Here is an 18102-nt window from a genome sequence, read left to right as displayed (position 1 = left end):
CTGGCCTTTCCTGAGGCCACCAGAGCGGGTCCCTGAGGTCCCCGTCGTAAGTCGAGAGCACCTGCCGCAACTCGAGAAAATCCAGGAGGTTTTGCCCTCCAGGCGAGATGAGGCCCATTTCCGCTGAGGCTTCACGAGGCCAATCACGTCTAACCACTGGAACTTCACAAGGGTCCTTCACACCCTTGCTGCAACTCAAGAAGTTCCCCGACATACCCGTCTGCACTCGAGAGGAAGCACGTGGTGTCCCGCACACATCCAGGGGAGCCCCGTTTCCCCCTCCTAGCTCGAGATGAGGGATCCTTTCCCTGTTTCGTAGGGAAAGAATTCCCGGCGTTCCCGTCGCATCTCAAGAGGAGGCGCTCTCCACAGGAAAGGCGAGAGGAACTCCAGGGTCATGCCACCATTCCAAGAGTCACCCAGATGTGTCAGTCCATTCCAGAGGAACCTGTTTTCCCTGCACTGCCTTGACGTTCAAGCCGAGGATCGACTCCCACCACGTGTGCACGTGGGACAGCCCTGTGGGAAAGCCTCGTGGGAAAGACTCGAGGGAAAACCATAGATTCTTTGATCCCGGCTGCGGACTGCGTGACACTGCTGCTACCGCTCTGGAGGAAAGCGCAAATGCATGCCCGCATTCGAGACGAGGACTGACTCCCCTGGGGAGACTCCAGAAGTACCCCAAGATCCATGTCAGCACTGGAGAGGAATCCTCAGGTTCCGGCCCCGACTCCACACAAGGTCTTAGGCCCCGGCATCGACGGAAGAGGAATCCCGAGAGGCCCCCGAGGAACTCGCATGGGGACTGTCCTTTCCTGAGGCCACCAGAGCGGTTCCCTGAGGTCCCCGTCGTAAGTCGAGAGCACCTGCCGCAACTCGAGAAAATCGAGGAGGTTTTGCCCTCCAGGCGCGATGAGGCCCATTTCCGCTGAGGCTTCTCGAGGCTAATCACGTCTAACCACTGGAACTTCCAAAGGGTCCTTCACACCCTTGCTGCAACTCAAGAAGTTCCCTGACATACCCGTCTCCACTCGAGAGGAAGCACGTGGGTCCCGCACACATCCAGGGGAGCCCCGTTTCCGCCTCCTAGCTCGAGATGAGGGATCCTTTCCCTGTTTCGTAGGGAAAGAATTCCCGGCGTTCCCGTCGCATCTCAAGAGGAGGCGCTCTCCACAGGAAAGGCGAGAGGAACTCCAGGGTCGTGCCACCATTCCAAGAGTCCCCCAGATGTGTCAGTCCATTCCAGAGGAACCTGTTTTCCCTGCACTGCCTTGACGTTCAACCGAGGATCGACTCCCACCACGAGTGCACGTGGGACAGCCCTGTGGGAAAGCCTCGTGGGAAAGCCTCGTGGGAAAGACTCGAGGGAAAACCATAGATTCTTTGATCCACGCTGCGGACTGCGTGACACTGCTGCTACCGCTCTGGAGGAAAGCGCAAGTGCATGCCCGCACTCGAGACGAGGACTGACTCCCCTGGGGAGACTCCAGAAGTACCCCAAGATCCATGTCAGCACTGGAGAGGAATCCTCAGGTTCCGGCCCGACTCCACACAAGGACTTAGGCCCCGGCATCGACGGGAGAAGAATCCCGAGAGGCCCCCGAGGAACTCGCATGGGGACTGGCCTTTCCTGAGGCCACCAGAGCGGTTCCCTGAGGTCCCCGTCGTAAGTCGAGAGCACCTGCCGCAACTCGAGAAAATCCAGGAGGTTTTGCCCTCCAGGCGAGATGAGGCCCATTTCCGCTGAGGCTTCTCGAGGCCAATCACATCTAACCACTGGAACTTCCAAAGGGTCCTTCACACCCTTGCTGTAACTCAAGAAGTTCCCCGACATACCCGTCTGCACTCGAGAGGAAGCACGTGGTGTCCCGCACACATCCAGGGGAGCCCCGTTTCCCCCTCCTAGCTCGAGATGAGGGATCCTTTCCCTGTTTCGTAGGGAAAGAATTCCCGGCGTTCCCGTCGCATCTCAAGAGGAGGCGCTCTCCACAGGAAAGGCGAGAGGAACTCCAGGGTCATGCCACCATTCCAAGAGTCACCCAGATGTGTCAGTCCATTCCAGAGGAACCTGTTTTCCCTGCACTGCCTTGACGTTCAAGCCGAGGATCGACTCCCACCACGTGTGCACGTGGGACAGCCCTGTGGGAAAGCCTCGTGGGAAAGACTCGAGGGAAAACCATAGATTCTTTGATCCCCGCTGCGGACTGCGTGACACTGCTGCTACCGCTCTGGAGGAAAGCGCAAATGCATGCCCGCATTCGAGACGAGGACTGACTCCCCTGGGGAGACTCCAGAAGTACCCCAAGATCCATGTCAGCACTGGAGAGGAATCCTCAGGTTCCGGCCCCGACTCCACACAAGGTCTTAGGCCCCGGCATCGACGGAAGAGGAATCCCGAGAGGCCCCCGAGGAACTCGCATGGGGACTGTCCTTTCCTGAGGCCACCAGAGCGGTTCCCTGAGGTCCCCGTCGTAAGTCGAGAGCACCTGCCGCAACTCGAGAAAATCGAGGAGGTTTTGCCCTCCAGGCGCGATGAGGCCCATTTCCGCTGAGGCTTCTCGAGGCTAATCACGTCTAACCACTGGAACTTCCAAAGGGTCCTTCACACCCTTGCTGCAACTCAAGAAGTTCCCTGACATACCCGTCTCCACTCGAGAGGAAGCACGTGGGTCCCGCACACATCCAGGGGAGCCCCGTTTCCGCCTCCTAGCTCGAGATGAGGGATCCTTTCCCTGTTTCGTAGGGAAAGAATTCCCGGCGTTCCCGTCGCATCTCAAGAGGAGGCGCTCTCCACAGGAAAGGCGAGAGGAACTCCAGGGTCGTGCCACCATTCCAAGAGTCCCCCAGATGTGTCAGTCCATTCCAGAGGAACCTGTTTTCCCTGCACTGCCTTGACGTTCAACCGAGGATCGACTCCCACCACGAGTGCACGTGGGACAGCCCTGTGGGAAAGCCTCGTGGGAAAGCCTCGTGGGAAAGACTCGAGGGAAAACCATAGATTCTTTGATCCACGCTGCGGACTGCGTGACACTGCTGCTACCGCTCTGGAGGAAAGCGCAAGTGCATGCCCGCATTCGAGACGAGGACTGACTCCCCTGGGGAGACTCCAGAAGTACCCCAAGATCCATGTCAGCACTGGAGAGGAATCCTCAGGTTCCGGCCCGACTCCACACAAGGACTTAGGCCCCGGCATCGACGGGAGAAGAATCCCGAGAGGCCCCCGAGGAACTCGCATGGGGACTGGCCTTTCCTGAGGCCACCAGAGCGGTTCCCTGAGGTCCCCGTCGTAAGTCGAGAGCACCTGCCGCAACTCGAGAAAATCCAGGAGGTTTTGCCCTCCAGGCGAGATGAGGCCCATTTCCGCTGAGGCTTCTCGAGGCCAATCACATCTAACCACTGGAACTTCCAAAGGGTCCTTCACACCCTTGCTGTAACTCACGAAGTTCCCCGACATACCCATCTCCACTCGAGAGGAAGCACGTGGGGTCCCGCACACACCCAGGGGAGCCCCGTTTCCGCCTCCAAGCTCGAGATGAGGGATCCTTTCCCTGTTTCGTAGGGAAAGAATTCCCGGCGTTCCCGTCACATCTCAAGACGAGGCGCTCTCCACAGGAAAGGCGAGAGGAACTCCAGGGTCGTGCCACCATTCCTAGAGTCCCCCAGATGTGTCAATCCATTCCAGAGGAACCTGTTTTCCCTGCACTGCCTTGACGTTCAAGTCGAGGATCGACTCCCACCACGTGTGCACGTGGGACAGCCCTGTGGGAAAGCCTCGTGGGAAAGCCTCGTGGGAAAGACTCGAGGGAAAACCATAGATTCTTTGATCCACGCGGCGGACTGCGTGACACTGCTGCTACCGCTCTGGAGGAAAGCGCAAGTGCATGCCCGCATTCGAGACGAGGACTGACTCCCCTGGGGAGACTCCAGAAGTACCCCAAGATCCATGTCAGCACTGGAGAGGAATCCTCAGGTTCCGGCCCCGACTCCACACAAGGTCTTAGGCCCCGGCATCGACGGGAGAGGAATCCCGAGAGGCCCCCGAGGAACTCGCATGGGGACTGTCCTTTCCTGAGGCCACCAGAACGGGTCCCTGAGGTCCCCGTCGTAAGTCGAGAGCACCTGCCGCAACTCGAGAAAATCCAGGAGGTTTTGCCCTCCAGGCGCGATGAGGCCCATTTCCGCTGAGGCTTCTCGAGGCTAATCACGTCTAACCACTGGAACTTCCAAAGGGTCCTTCACACCCTTGCTGCAACTCAAGAAGTTCCCCGACATACCCGTCTCCACTCGAGAGGAAGCACGTGGGTCCCGCACACATCCAGGGGAGCCCCGTTTCCGCCTCCTAGCTCGAGATGAGGGATCCTTTCCCTGTTTCGTAGGGAAAGAATTCCCGGCGTTCCCGTCGCATCTCAAGAGGAGGCGCTCTCCACAGGAAAGGCGAGAGGAACTCCAGGGTCGTACTACCATTCCAAGAGTCCCCCAGATGTGTCAGTCCATTCCAGAGGAACCTGTTTTCCCTGCACTGCCTTGACGTTCAAGCCGAGGATCGACTCCCACCACGTGTGCACGTGGGACAGCCCTGTGGGAAAGCCTCGTGGGAAAGCCTCGTGGGAAAGACTCGAGGGAAAACCATAGATCCTTTTATCCACGCGGCGGACTGCGTGACACTGCTGCTACCGCTCTGGAGGAAAGTGCAAGTGCATGCCCGCATTCGAGACGAGGACTGACCCCCCTGGGGAGACTCCAGAAGTACCCCAAGATCCATGTCAGCACTGGAGAGGAATCCTCAGGTTCCGGCCCCGACTCCACACAAGGTCTTAGGCCCCGGCATCGACGGGAGAGGAATCCCGAGAGGCCCCCGAGGAACTCGCATGGGGACTGGCCTTTCCTGAGGCCACCAGAGCGGGTCCCTGAGGTCCCCGTCGTAAGTCGAGAGCACCTGCCGCAACTCGAGAAAATCCAGGAGGTTTTGCCCTCCAGGCGAGATGAGGCCCATTTCCGCTGAGGCTTCACGAGGCCAATCACGTCTAACCACTGGAACTTCCAAAGGGTCCTTCACACCCTTGCTGCAACTCAAGAAGTTCCCCGACATACCCGTCTGCACTCGAGAGGAAGCACGTGGTGTCCCGCACACATCCAGGGGAGCCCCGTTTCCCCCTCCTAGCTCGAGATGAGGGATCCTTTCCCTGTTTCGTAGGGAAAGAATTCCCGGCGTTCCCGTCGCATCTCAAGAGGAGGCGCTCTCCACAGGAAAGGCGAGAGGAACTCCAGGGTCATGCCACCATTCCAAGAGTCACCCAGATGTGTCAGTCCATTCCAGAGGAACCTGTTTTCCCTGCACTGCCTTGACGTTCAAGCCGAGGATCGACTCCCACCACGTGTGCACGTGGGACAGCCCTGTGGGAAAGCCTCGTGGGAAAGACTCGAGGGAAAATCATAGATTCTTTGATCCACGCTGCGGACTGCGTGACACTGCTGCTACCGCTCTGGAGGAAAGCGCAAATGCATGCCCGCATTCGAGACGAGGACTGACTCCCCTGGGGAGACTCCAGAAGTACCCCAAGATCCATGTCAGCACTGGAGAGGAATCCTCAGGTTCCGGCCCCGACTCCACACAAGGTCTTAGGCCCCGGCATCGACGGGAGAGGAATCCCGAGAGGCCCCCGAGGAACTCGCATGGGGACTGGCCTTTCCTGAGGCCACCAGAGCGGGTCCCTGAGGTCCCCGTCGTAAGTCGAGAGCACCTGCCGCAACTCGAGAAAATCCAGGAGGTTTTGCCCTCCAGGCGCGATGAGGCCCATTTCCGCTGAGGCTTCTCGAGGCTAATCACGTCTAACCACTGGAACTTCCAAAGGGTCCTTCACACCCTTGCTGCAACTCAAGAAGTTCCCCGACATACCCGTCTCCACTCGAGAGGAAGCACGTGGGTCCCGCACACATCCAGGGGAGCCCCGTTTCCGCCTCCTAGCTCGAGATGAGGGATCCTTTCCCTGTTTCGTAGGGAAAGAATTCCCGGCGTTCCCGTCGCATCTCAAGAGGAGGCGCTCTCCACAGGAAAGGCGAGAGGAACTCCAGGGTCGTACTACCATTCCAAGAGTCCCCCAGATGTGTCAGTCCATTCCAGAGGAACCTGTTTTCCCTGCACTGCCTTGACGTTCAAGCCGAGGATCGACTCCCACCACGTGTGCACGTGGGACAGCCCTGTGGGAAAGCCTCGTGGGAAAGCCTCGTGGGAAAGACTCGAGGGAAAACCATAGATCCTTTTATCCACGCGGCGGACTGCGTGACACTGCTGCTACCGCTCTGGAGGAAAGTGCAAGTGCATGCCCGCATTCGAGACGAGGACTGACCCCCCTGGGGAGACTCCAGAAGTACCCCAAGATCCATGTCAGCACTGGAGAGGAATCCTCAGGTTCCGGCCCCGACTCCACACAAGGTCTTAGGCCCCGGCATCGACGGGAGAGGAATCCCGAGAGGCCCCCGAGGAACTCGCATGGGGACTGGCCTTTCCTGAGGCCACCAGAGCGGGTCCCTGAGGTCCCCGTCGTAAGTCGAGAGCACCTGCCGCAACTCGAGAAAATCCAGGAGGTTTTGCCCTCCAGGCGAGATGAGGCCCATTTCCGCTGAGGCTTCATGAGGCCAATCACGTCTAACCACTGGAACTTCCAAAGGGTCCTTCACACCCTTGCTGCAACTCAAGAAGTTCCCCGACATACCCGTCTGCACTCGAGAGGAAGCACGTGGTGTCCCGCACACATCCAGGGGAGCCCCGTTTCCCCCTCCTAGCTCGAGATGAGGGATCCTTTCCCTGTTTCGTAGGGAAAGAATTCCCGGCGTTCCCGTCGCATCTCAAGAGGAGGCGCTCTCCACAGGAAAGGCGAGAGGAACTCCAGGGTCATGCCACCATTCCAAGAGTCACCCAGATGTGTCAGTCCATTCCAGAGGAACCTGTTTTCCCTGCACTGCCTTGACGTTCAAGCCGAGGATCGACTCCCACCACGTGTGCACGTGGGACAGCCCTGTGGGAAAGCCTCGTGGGAAAGACTCGAGGGAAAACCATAGATTCTTTGATCCACGCTGCGGACTGCGTGACACTGCTGCTACCGCTCTGGAGGAAAGCGCAAATGCATGCCCGCATTCGAGACGAGGACTGACTCCCCTGGGGAGACTCCAGAAGTACCCCAAGATCCATGTCAGCACTGGAGAGGAATCCTCAGGTTCCGGCCCCGACTCCACACAAGGTCTTAGGCCCCGGCATCGACGGGAGAGGAATCCCGAGAGGCCCCCGAGGAACTCGCATGGGGACTGGCCTTTCCTGAGGCCACCAGAGCGGGTCCCTGAGGTCCCCGTCGTAAGTCGAGAGCACCTGCCGCAACTCGAGAAAATCCAGGAGGTTTTGCCCTCCAGGCGAGATGAGGCCCATTTCCGCTGAGGCTTCTCGAGGCCAATCACATCTAACCACTGGAACTTCCAAAGGGTCCTTCACCCCATTGCTGCAACTCAAGAAGTTCCCCGACATACCAGTCTCCACTCGAGAGGAAGCACGTGGTGTCCCGCACACATCCAGGGGAGCCCCGTTTCCGCCTCCTAGCTCGAGATGAGGGATCCTTTCCCTGTTTCGTAGGGAAAGAATTCCCGGCGTTCCCGTCGCATCTCAAGAGGAGGCGCTCTCCACAGGAAAGGCGAGAGGAACTCCAGGGTCGTGCCACCATTCCAAGAGTCCCCCAGATGTGTCAGTCCATTCCAGAGGAACCTGTTTTCCCTGCCCTGCCTTGACGTTCAAGCCGAGGATCGACTCCCACCACGTGTGCACGTGGGACAGCCCTGTGGGAAAGCCTCGTGGGAAAGCCTCGTGGGAAAGACTCGAGGGAAAACCATAGATCCTTTGATCCACGCGGCGGACTGCGTGACACTGCTGCTACCGCTCTGGAGGAAAGCGCAAGTGCATGCCCGCATTCGAGACGAGGACTGACTCCCCTGGGGAGACTCCAGAAGTACCCCAAGATCCATGTCAGCACTGGAGAGGAATCCTCAGGTTCCGGCCCCGACTCCACACAAGGTCTTAGGCCCCGGCATCGACGGGAGACGAATCCCCAGAGGCCCCCGAGGAACTCGCATGGGGACTGGCCTTTCCTGAGGCCACCAGAGCGGGTCCCTGAGGTCCCCGTCGTAAGTCGAGAGCACCTGCCGCAACTCGAGAAAATCCAGGAGGTTTTGCCCTCCAGGCGAGATGAGGCCCATTTCCGCTGAGGCTTCTCAAGGCCAATCACATCTAAACACTGGACCTTCCAAAGGGTCCTTCACACCCTTGCTGCAACTCAAGAAGTTCCCCGACATACCCGTCTCCACTCGAGAGGAAGCACTTGGGGTCCCGCACACATTCAGGGGAGCCCCGTTTCCGCCTCCTAGCTCGAGATGAGGGATCCTTTCCCTGTTTCGTAGGGAAAGAATTCCCGGCGTTCCCGTCGCATCTCAAGAGGAGGCGCTCTCCACAGGAAAGGCGAGAGGAACTCCAGGGTCGTGCCACCATTCCAAGAGTCCCCCAGATGTGTCAGTCCATTCAAGAGGAACCTGTTTTCCCTGCACTGCCTTGACGTTCAAGCCGAGGATCGACTCCCAACACGTGTGCACGTGGGACAGCCCTGTGGGAAAGCCTCGAGGGAAAGCCTCGTGGAAAAGACTCGAGGGAAAACCATAGATCCTTTGGTCCACGCGGCGGACTGCGTGACACTGCTGCTACCGCTCTGGAGGAAAGCGCAAGTGCATGCCCGCATCCGAGACGAGGACTGACTCCCCTGGGGAGACTCCAGAAGTACCCCAAGATCCGTGTCAGCACTGGAGAGGAATCCTCAGGTTCCGGCCCCGACTCCAAACAAGGTCTTAGGCCCCGGCATCGACGGGAGAGGAATCCCGAGACGCCCCCGAGGAACTCGCATGGGGACTGGCCTTTCCTGAGGCCACCAGAGCGGGTCCCTGAGGTCCCCGTCGTAAGTCGAGAGCACCTGCCGCAACTCGAGAAAATCCAGGAGGTTTTGCCCTCCAGGCGCGATGAGGCCCATTTCCGCTGAGGCTTCTCGAGGCTAATCACATCTAACCACTTGAACTTCCAAAGCGTCCTTCACACCCTTGCTGCAACTCAAGAAGTTCCCCGACATACCCGTCTCCACTCGAGAGGAAGCACGTGGGTCCAGCACACATCCAGGGGAGCCCCGTTTCCGCCTCCTAGCTCGAGATGAGGGATCCTTTCCCTGTTTCGTAGGGAAAGAATTCCCGGCGTTCCCGTCGCATCTCAAGAGGAGACGCTCTCCACAGGAAAGGCGAGAGGAACTCCAGGGTCGTGCCACCATTCCAAGAGTCCCCCAGATGTGTCAGTCCATTCCAGAGGAACCTGTTTTCCCTGCACTGCCTTGACGTTCAAGCCGAGGATCGACTCCCACCACGTGTGCACGTGGGACAGCCCTGTGGGAAAGCCTCGTGGGAAAGCCTCGTGGGAAAGACTCGAGGGAAAACCATAGATCCTTTGATCCACGCGGCGGACTGCGTGACACTGCTGCTACCGCTCTGGAGGAAAGCGCAAGTGCATGCCCGCATCCGAGACGAGGACTGACTCCCCTGGGGAGACTCCAGAAGGACCCCAAGATCCATGTCAGCACTGGAGAGGAATCCTCAGGTTCCGGCCCCGACTCCACACAAGGTCTTAGGCCCCGGCATCGACGGGAGAGGAATCCGGAGAGGCCCCCGAGGAAAACGCATGGGGACTGGCCTTTCCTGAGGCCACCAGAGCGGGTCCCTGAGGTCCCCGTCGTAAGTCGAGAGCACCTGCCGCAACTCGAGAAAATCCAGGAGGTTTTGCCCTCCAGGCGAGATGAGGCCCATTTCCGCTGAGGCTTCTCAAGGCCAATCACATCTAACCACTGGAACTTCCAAAGGGTCCTTCACACCCTTGCTGCAACTCAAGAAGTTCCCCGACATACCCGTCTCCACTCGAGAGGAAGCACGTGGTGTCCCGCACACATCCAGGGGAGACCCGTTTCCGCCTCCTAGCTCGAGATGAGGGATCCTTTCCCTGTTTCGTAGGAAAAGAATTCCCGGCGTTCCCGTCGCATCTCAAGAGGAGGCGCTCTCCACAGGAAAGGCGAGAGGAACTCCAGGGTCATGCCACCATTCCAAGAGTCCCCCAGATGTGTCAGTCCATTCCAGAGGAACCTGTTTTCCCTGCACTGCCTTGACGTTCAAGCCGAGGATCGACTCCCACCACGTGTGCACGTGGGACAGCCCTGTGGGAAAGCCTCGTGGGAAAGACTCGAGGGAAAACCATAGATTCTTTGATCCACGCTGCGGACTGCGTGACACTGCTGCTACCGCTCTGGAGGAAAGCGCAAGTGCATGCCCGCATTCGAGACGAGGACTGACTACCCTGGGGAGACTCCAGAAGTACCCCAAGATCCATGTCAGCACTGGAGAGGAATCCTCAGGTTCCGGCCCCGACTCCACACAAGGTCTTAGGCCCCGGCATCGACGGGAGAGGAATCCCGAGAGGCCCCCGAGGAACTCGCATGGGGACTGGCCTTTCCTGAGGCCACCAGAGCGGGTCCCTGAGGTCCCCGTCGTAAGTCGAGAGCACCTGCCGCAACTCGAGAAAATCCAGGAGGTTTTGCCCTCCAGGCGCGATGAGGCCCATTTCCGCTGAGGCTTCTCGAGGCTAATCACATCTAACCACTTGAACTTCCAAAGCGTCCTTCACACCCTTGCTGCAACTCAAGAAGTTCCCCGACATACCCGTCTCCACTCGAGAGGAAGCACGTGGGTCCCGCACACATCCAGGGGAGCCCCGTTTCCGCCTCCTAGCTCGAGATGAGGGATCCTTTCCCTGTTTCGTTGGGAAAGAATTCCCGGCGTTCCCGTCGCATCTCAAGAGGAGGCGCTCTCCACAGGAAAGGCGAGAGGAACTCCAGGGTCGTGCCACCATTCCAAGAGTCCCCCAGATGTGTCAGTCCATTCCAGAGGAACCTGTTTTCCCTGCACTGCCTTGACGTTCAAGCCGAGGATCGACTCCCAACACGTGTGCACGTGGGACAGCCCTGTGGGAAAGCCTCGTGGGAAAGCCTCGTGGGAAAGACTCGAGGGAAAACCATAGATCCTTTGGTCCACACGGCGGACTGCGTGACACTGCTGCTACCGCTCTGGAGGAAAGGGCAAGTGCATGCCCGCATCCGAGACGAGGACTGACTCCCCTGGGGAGACTCCAGAAGTACCCCAAGATCCATGTCAGCACTGGAGAGGAATCCTCAGGTTCCGGCCCCGACTCCACACAAGGTCTTAGGCCCCGGCATCGACGGGAGAGGAATCCGGAGAGGCCCCCGAGGAACACGCATGGGGACTGGCCTTTCCTGAGGCCACCAGAGCGGGTCCCTGAGGTCCCCGTCGTAAGTCGAGAGCACCTGCCGCAACTCGAGAAAATCCAGGAGGTTTTGCCCTCCAGGCGAGATGAGGCCCATTTCCGCTGAGGCTTCTCGAGGCCAATCACATCTAACCACTGGAACTTCCAAAGGGTCCTTCACACCCTTGCTGCAACTCAAGAAGTTCCCCGACATAACCGTCTCCACTCGAGAGGAAGCACGTGGTGTCCCGCACACATCCAGGGGAGCCCCGTTTCCGCCTCCTAGCTCGAGATGAGGGATCCTTTCCCTGTTTCGTAGGGAAAGAATTCCCGGCGTTCCCGTCGCATCTCAAGAGGAGGCGCTCTACACAGGAAAGGCGAGAGGAACTCCAGGGTCATGCCACCATTCCAAGAGTCCCCCAGATGTGTCAGTCCATTTCAGAGGAAACAGTTTTACCTGCACTGCCTTGACGTTCAAGCCGAGGATCGACTCCCACCACGTGTGCACGTGGGACAGCCCTGTGGGAAAGCCTCGTGGGAAAGCCTCGTGGGAAAGACTCGAGGGAAAACCATAGATCCTTTGGTCCACGCGGCGGACTGCGTGACACTGCTGCTACCGCTCTGGAGGAAAGCGCAAGTGCATGCCCGCATTCGAGACGAGGACTGACTCCCCTGGGGAGACTCCAGAAGTACCCCAAGATCCATGTCAGCACTGGAGAGGAATCCTCAGGTTCCGGCCCCGACTCCACACAAGGTCTTAGGCCCCGGCATCGACGGGAGAGGAATCCCCAGAGGCCCCCGAGGAACTCGCATGGGGACAGGCCTTTCCTGAGGCCACCAGAGCGGGTCCCTGAGGTCCCCGTCGTAAGTCGAGAGCACCTGCCGCAACTCGAGAAAATCCAGGAGGTTTTGCCCTCCAGGCGCGATGAGGCCCATTTCCGCTGAGGCTTCTCGAGGCTAATCACGTATAACCACTGGAAATTCTAAAGGGTCCTTCACACCCTTGCTGCAACTCAAGAAGTTCCCCGACATACCCGTCTCCACTCGAGAGGAAGCACGTGGGTCCCGCACACATCCAGGGGAGCCCCGTTTCCCCCTCCTAGCTCGAGACGAGGGATCCTTTCCCTGTTTCGTAGGGAAAGAATTCCCGGCGTTCCCGTCGCATCTCAAGAGGAGGCGCTCTCCACAGGAAAGGCGAGAGGAACTCCAGGGTCGTACCACCATTCCAAGAGTCCCCCAGATGTGTCAGTCCATTCCAGAGGAACCTGTTTTCCCTGCACTGCCTTGTCGTTCAAGCCGAGGATCGACTCCCACCACGTGTGCACGTGGGACAGCCCTGTGGGAAAGCCTCGTGGGAAAGCCTCGTGGGAAAGACTCGAGGGAAAAGCATAGATCCTTTTATCCACGCGGCGGACTGCGTGACACTGCTGCTACCGCTCTGGAGGAAAGCGCAAGTGCATGCCCGCATTCGAGACGAGGACTGACTCCCCTGGGGAGACTCCAGAAGTACCCCAAGATCCATGTCAGCACTGGAGAGGAATCCTCAGGTTCCGGCCCCGACTCCACACAAGGTCTTAGGCCCCGGCATCGACGGGAGAGGAATCCCGATAGGCCCCCGAGGAACTCGCATAGGGACTGGCCTTTCCTGAGGCCACCAGAGCGGGTCCCTGAGGTCCCCGTCGTAAGTCGAGAGCACCTGCCGCATCTCGAGAAAATCCAGGAGGTTTTGCCCTCCAGGCGAGATGAGGCCCATTTCCGCTGAGGCTTCTCGAGGCCAATCACATCTAACCACTGGAACTTCCAAAGGGTCCTTCACACCCTTGCTGCAACTCAAGAAGTTCCCCGACATACCCGTCTCCACTCGAGAGGAAGCACGTGGGTCCCGCACACATCCAGGGGAGCCCCGTTTCCGCCTCCTAGCTCGAGATGAGGGATCCTTTCCCTGTTTCGTAGGGAAAGAATTCCCGGCGTTCCCGTCGCATCTCAAGAGGAGGCGCTCTCCACAGGAAAGGCGAGAGGAACTCCAGGGTCGTGCCACCATTCAAGAGTCCCCCAGATGTGTCAGTCCATTCCAGAGGAACCTGTTTTCCCTGCACTGCCTTGACGTTCAAGCCGAGGATCGACTCCCACCACGTGTGCACGTGGGACAGCCCTGTGGGAAAGCCTCGTGGGAAAGCCTCGTGGGAAAGACACGAGGGAAAACCATAGATCCTTTGGTCCACACGGCGGACTGCGTGACACTCCTGCTACCGCTCTGGAGGAAAGCGCAAGTGCATGCCCGCATTCGAGACGAGGACTGACCCCCCTGGGGAGACTCCAGAAGTACCCCAAGATCCATGTCAGCACTGAAGAGGAATCCTCAGGTTCCGGCCCCGACTCCACACAAGGTCTTAGGCCCCGGCATCGACGGGAGAGGAATCCCGAGAGGCCCCCGAGGAACTCGCATGGGGACTGGCCTTTCCTGAGGCCACAAGAGCGGGTCCCTGAGGTCCCCGTCGTAAGTCGAGAGCACCTGCCGCAACTCGAGAAAATCCAGGAGGTTTTGCCCTCCAGGCGAGATGAGGCCCATTTCCGCTGAGGCTTCTCGAGGCCAATCACGTCTAACCACTGGAACTTCCAAAGGGTCCTTCACACCCTTGCTGCAACTCAAGAAGTTCCCCGACAAACCCATCTGCACTCGAGAGGAAGCACGTGGTGTCCCGCACACATCCAGTGCAGCCCCGTTTCCCCCTCCAAGCTCGAGATGAGGGATCCTTTCCCTGTTTCGTAGGGAAAGAATTCCCGGCGTTCCCGTCGCATCTCAAGAGGAGGCGCTCTCCACAGGAAAGGCGAGAGGAACTCCAGGGTCATGCCACCATTCCAAGAGTCACCCAGATGTGTCAGTCCATTCCAGAGGAACCTGTTTTCCCTGCACTGCCTTGACGTTCAAGCCGAGGATCGACGCCCACCACGTGTGCACGTGGGACAGCCCTGTGGGAAAGCCTCGTGGGAAAGACTCGAGGGAAAACCATAGATCCTTTGATCCACGCGGCGGACTGCGTGACACTGCTGCTACCGCTCTGGAGGAAAGCGCAAGTGCATGCCCGCATTCGAGACGAGGACTGACTCCCCTGGGGAGACTCCAGAAGTGCCCCAAGATACATGTCAGCACTGGAGAGGAATCCTCAGGTTCCGGCCCCGACTCCACACAAGGTCTTAGGCCCCGGCATCGACGGGAGAGGAATCCCGAGAGGCCCCCGAGGAACTCGCATGGGGACTGGCCTTTCCTGAGGCCACCAGAGCGGGTCCCTGAGGTCCCCGTCGTAAGTCGAGAGCACCTGCCGCAACTCGAGAAAATCCAGGAGGTTTTGCCCTCCAGGCGCGATGAGGCCCATTTCCGCTGAGGCTTCTCGAGGCTAATCACGTATAACCACTGGAACTTCCAAAGGGTCCTTCACACCCTTGCTGCAACTCAAGAAGTTCCCCGACATACCCGTCTCCACTCGAGAGGAAGCACGTGGGTCCCGCACACATCCAGGGGAGCCCCGTTTCCGCCTCCTAGCTCGAGATGAGGGATCCTTTCCCTGTTTCGTAGGGAAAGAATTCCCGGCGTTCCCGTCGCATCTCAAGAGGAGGCGCTCTCCACAGGAAAGGCGAGAGGAACTCCAGGGTCGTGCCACCATTCCAAGAGTCCCCCAGATGTGTCAGTCCATTCCAGAGGAACCTGTTTTCGATGCACTGCCTTGTCGTTCAAGCCGAGGATCGACTCCCACCACGTGTGCACGTGGGACAGCCCTGTGGGAAAGCCTCGTGGGAAAGCCTCGTGGGAAAGACTCGAGGCAAAACCATAGATCCTTTGATCCACGCGGCGGACTGCGTGACACTGCTGCTACCGCTCTGGAGGAAAGCGCAAGTGCATGCCCGCATTCGAGACGAGGACTGACTCCCCTGGGGAGACTCCAGAAGTACCCCAAGATCCATGTCAGCACTGGAGAGGAATCCTCAGGTTCCGGCCCCGACTCCACACAAGGTCTTAGGCCCCGGCATCGACGGGAGAGGAATCCCGATAGGCCCCCGAGGAACTCGCATAGGGACTGGCCTTTCCTGAGCCCACCAGAGCGGGTCCCTGAGGTCCCCGTCGTAAGTCGAGAGCACCTGCCGCAACTCGAGAAAATCCAGGAGGTTTTGCCCTCCAGGCGCGATGAGGCCCATTACCGATGAGGCTTCTCGACGCTAATCACGTCTAACCACTGGAACTTCCAAAGGGTCCTTCACACCCTTGCTGCAACTCAAGAAGTTCCCCGACATACCCGTCTCCCCTCGAGAGGAAGCACGTGGGGTCCTGCACACATCCAGGGGAGCCCCGTTTCCGCCTCCTAGCTCGAGATGAGGGATCCTTTCCCTGTTTCGTAGGGAAAGAATTCCCGGCGTTCCCGTCACATCTCAAGACGAGGCGCCTCCACAGGAAAGGCGAGAGGAACTCCAGGGTCGTGCCACCATTCCAAGAGTCCCCCAGATGTGTCAGTCCATTCCAGAGGAACCTGTTTTCCCTGCACTGCCTTGACGTTCAAGCCGAGGATCGACTCCCACCACGTGTGCACGTGGGACAGCCCTGTGGGAAAGCCTCGTGGGAAAGCCTCGTGGGAAAGACTCGAGGGAAAACCATAGATCCTTTTATCCACGGGGCGGACTGCGTGACACTGCTGCTACCGCTCTGGAGGAAAGTGCAAGTGCATGCCCGCATTCGAGACGAGGACTGACCCCCCTGGGGAGACTCCAGAAGTACCCCAAGATCCATGTCAGCACTGGAGAGGAATCCTCAGGTTCCGGCCCCGACTCCACACAAGGTCTTAGGCCCCGGCATCGACGGGAGAGGAATCCCGAGAGGCCCCCGAGGAACTCGCATGGGGACTGGCCTTTCCTGAGGCCACAAGAGCGGGTCCCTGAGGTCCCCGTCGTAAGTCGAGAGCACCTGCCGCAACTCGAGAAAATCCAGGAGGTTTTGCCCTCCAGGCGAGATGAGGACCATTTCCGCTGAGGCTTCTCGAGGCCAATCACGTCTAACCACTGGAACTTCCAAAGGGTCCTTCACACCCTTGCTGCAACTCAAGAAGTTCCCCGACAAACCCATCTGCACTCGAGAGGAAGCACGTGGTGTCCCGCACACATCCAGTGCAGCCCCGTTTCCCCCTCCAAGCTCGAGATGAGGGATCCTTTCCCTGTTTCGTAGGGAAAGAATTCCCGGCGTTCCCGTCGCATCTAAAGAGGATGCGCTCTCCACAGGAAAGGCGAGAGGAACTCCAGGGTCATGCCACCATTCCAAGAGTCACCCAGATGTGTCAGTCCATTCCAGAGGAACCTGTTTTCCCTGCACTGCCTTGACGTTCAAGCCGAGGATCGACGCCCACCACGTGTGCACGTGGGACAGCCCTGTGGGAAAGCCTCGTGGGAAAGACTCGAGGGAAAACCATAGATCCTTTGATCCACGCGGCGGACTGCGTGACACTGCTGCTACCGCTCTGGAGGAAAGCGCAAGTGCATGCCCGCATTCGAGACGAGGACTGACTCCCCTGGGGAGACTCCAGAAGTGCCCCAAGATACATGTCAGCACTGGAGAGGAATCCTCAGGTTCCGGCCCCGACTCCAAACAAGGTCTTAGGCCCCGGCATCGACGGGAGAGGAATCCCGAGAGGACCCCGAGGAACTCGCATGGGGACTGGCCTTTCCTGAGGCCACCAGAGCGGGTCCCTGAGGTCCCCGTCGTAAGTCGAGAGCACCTGCCGCAACTCGAGAAAATCCAGGAGGTTTTGCCCTCCAGGCGAGATGAGGCCCATTTCCGCTGAGGCTTCTCGAGGCCAATCACATCTAACCACTGGAACTTCCAAAGGGTCCTTCACCCCATTGCTGCAACTCAAGAAGTTCCCCGACATACCAGTCTCCACTCGAGAGGAAGCACGTGGTGTCCCGCACACATCCAGGGGAGCCCCGTTTCCGCCTCCTGGCTCGAGATGAGGGATCCTTTCCCTGTTTCGTAGGGAAAGAATTCCCGGCGTTCCCGTCGCATCTCAATAGGAGGCGCTCTCCACAGGAAAGGCGAGAGGAACTCCAGGGTCGTGCCACCATTCCAAGAGTCCCCCAGATGTGTCAGTCCATTCCAGAGGAACCTGTTTTCCCTGCCCTGCCTTGACGTTCAAGCCGAGGATCGACTCCCACCACGTGTGCACGTGGGACAGCCCTGTGGGAAAGCCTCGCGGGAAAGCCTCGTGGGAAAGACTCGAGGGAAAATCATAGATCCTTTGATCCACGCGGCGGACTGCGTGACACTGCTGCTACCGCTCTGGAGGAAAGCGCAAGTGCATGCCCGCATTCGAGACGAGGACTGACTCCCCTGGGGAGACTCCAGAAGTGCCCCAAGATACATGTCAGCACTGGAGAGGAATCCTCAGGTTCCGGCCCCGACTCCACACAAGGTCTTAGGCCCCGGCATCGACGGGAGAGGAATCCCGAGAGGCCCCCGAGGCACTCGCATGGGGACTGGCCTTTCCTGAGGCCACCAGAGCGGGTCCCTGAGGTCCCCATCGTAAGTCGAGAGCACCTGCCGCAACTCGAGAAAATCCACTAGGTTTTGCCCTCCAGGCGAGATGAGGCCCATTTCCGCTGAGGCTTCTCGAGGCCAATCACATCTAACCACTGGAACTTCCAAAGGGTCCTTCACACCATTGCTGCAACTCAAGAAGTTCCCCGAC

Source organism: Ovis canadensis, chromosome 24 (assembly GCF_042477335.2).
Source record: "Ovis canadensis isolate MfBH-ARS-UI-01 breed Bighorn chromosome 24, ARS-UI_OviCan_v2, whole genome shotgun sequence".
NCBI lineage: Eukaryota > Metazoa > Chordata > Mammalia > Artiodactyla > Bovidae > Ovis > Ovis canadensis.
Note: the sequence above shows the minus strand (reverse complement) of the source record.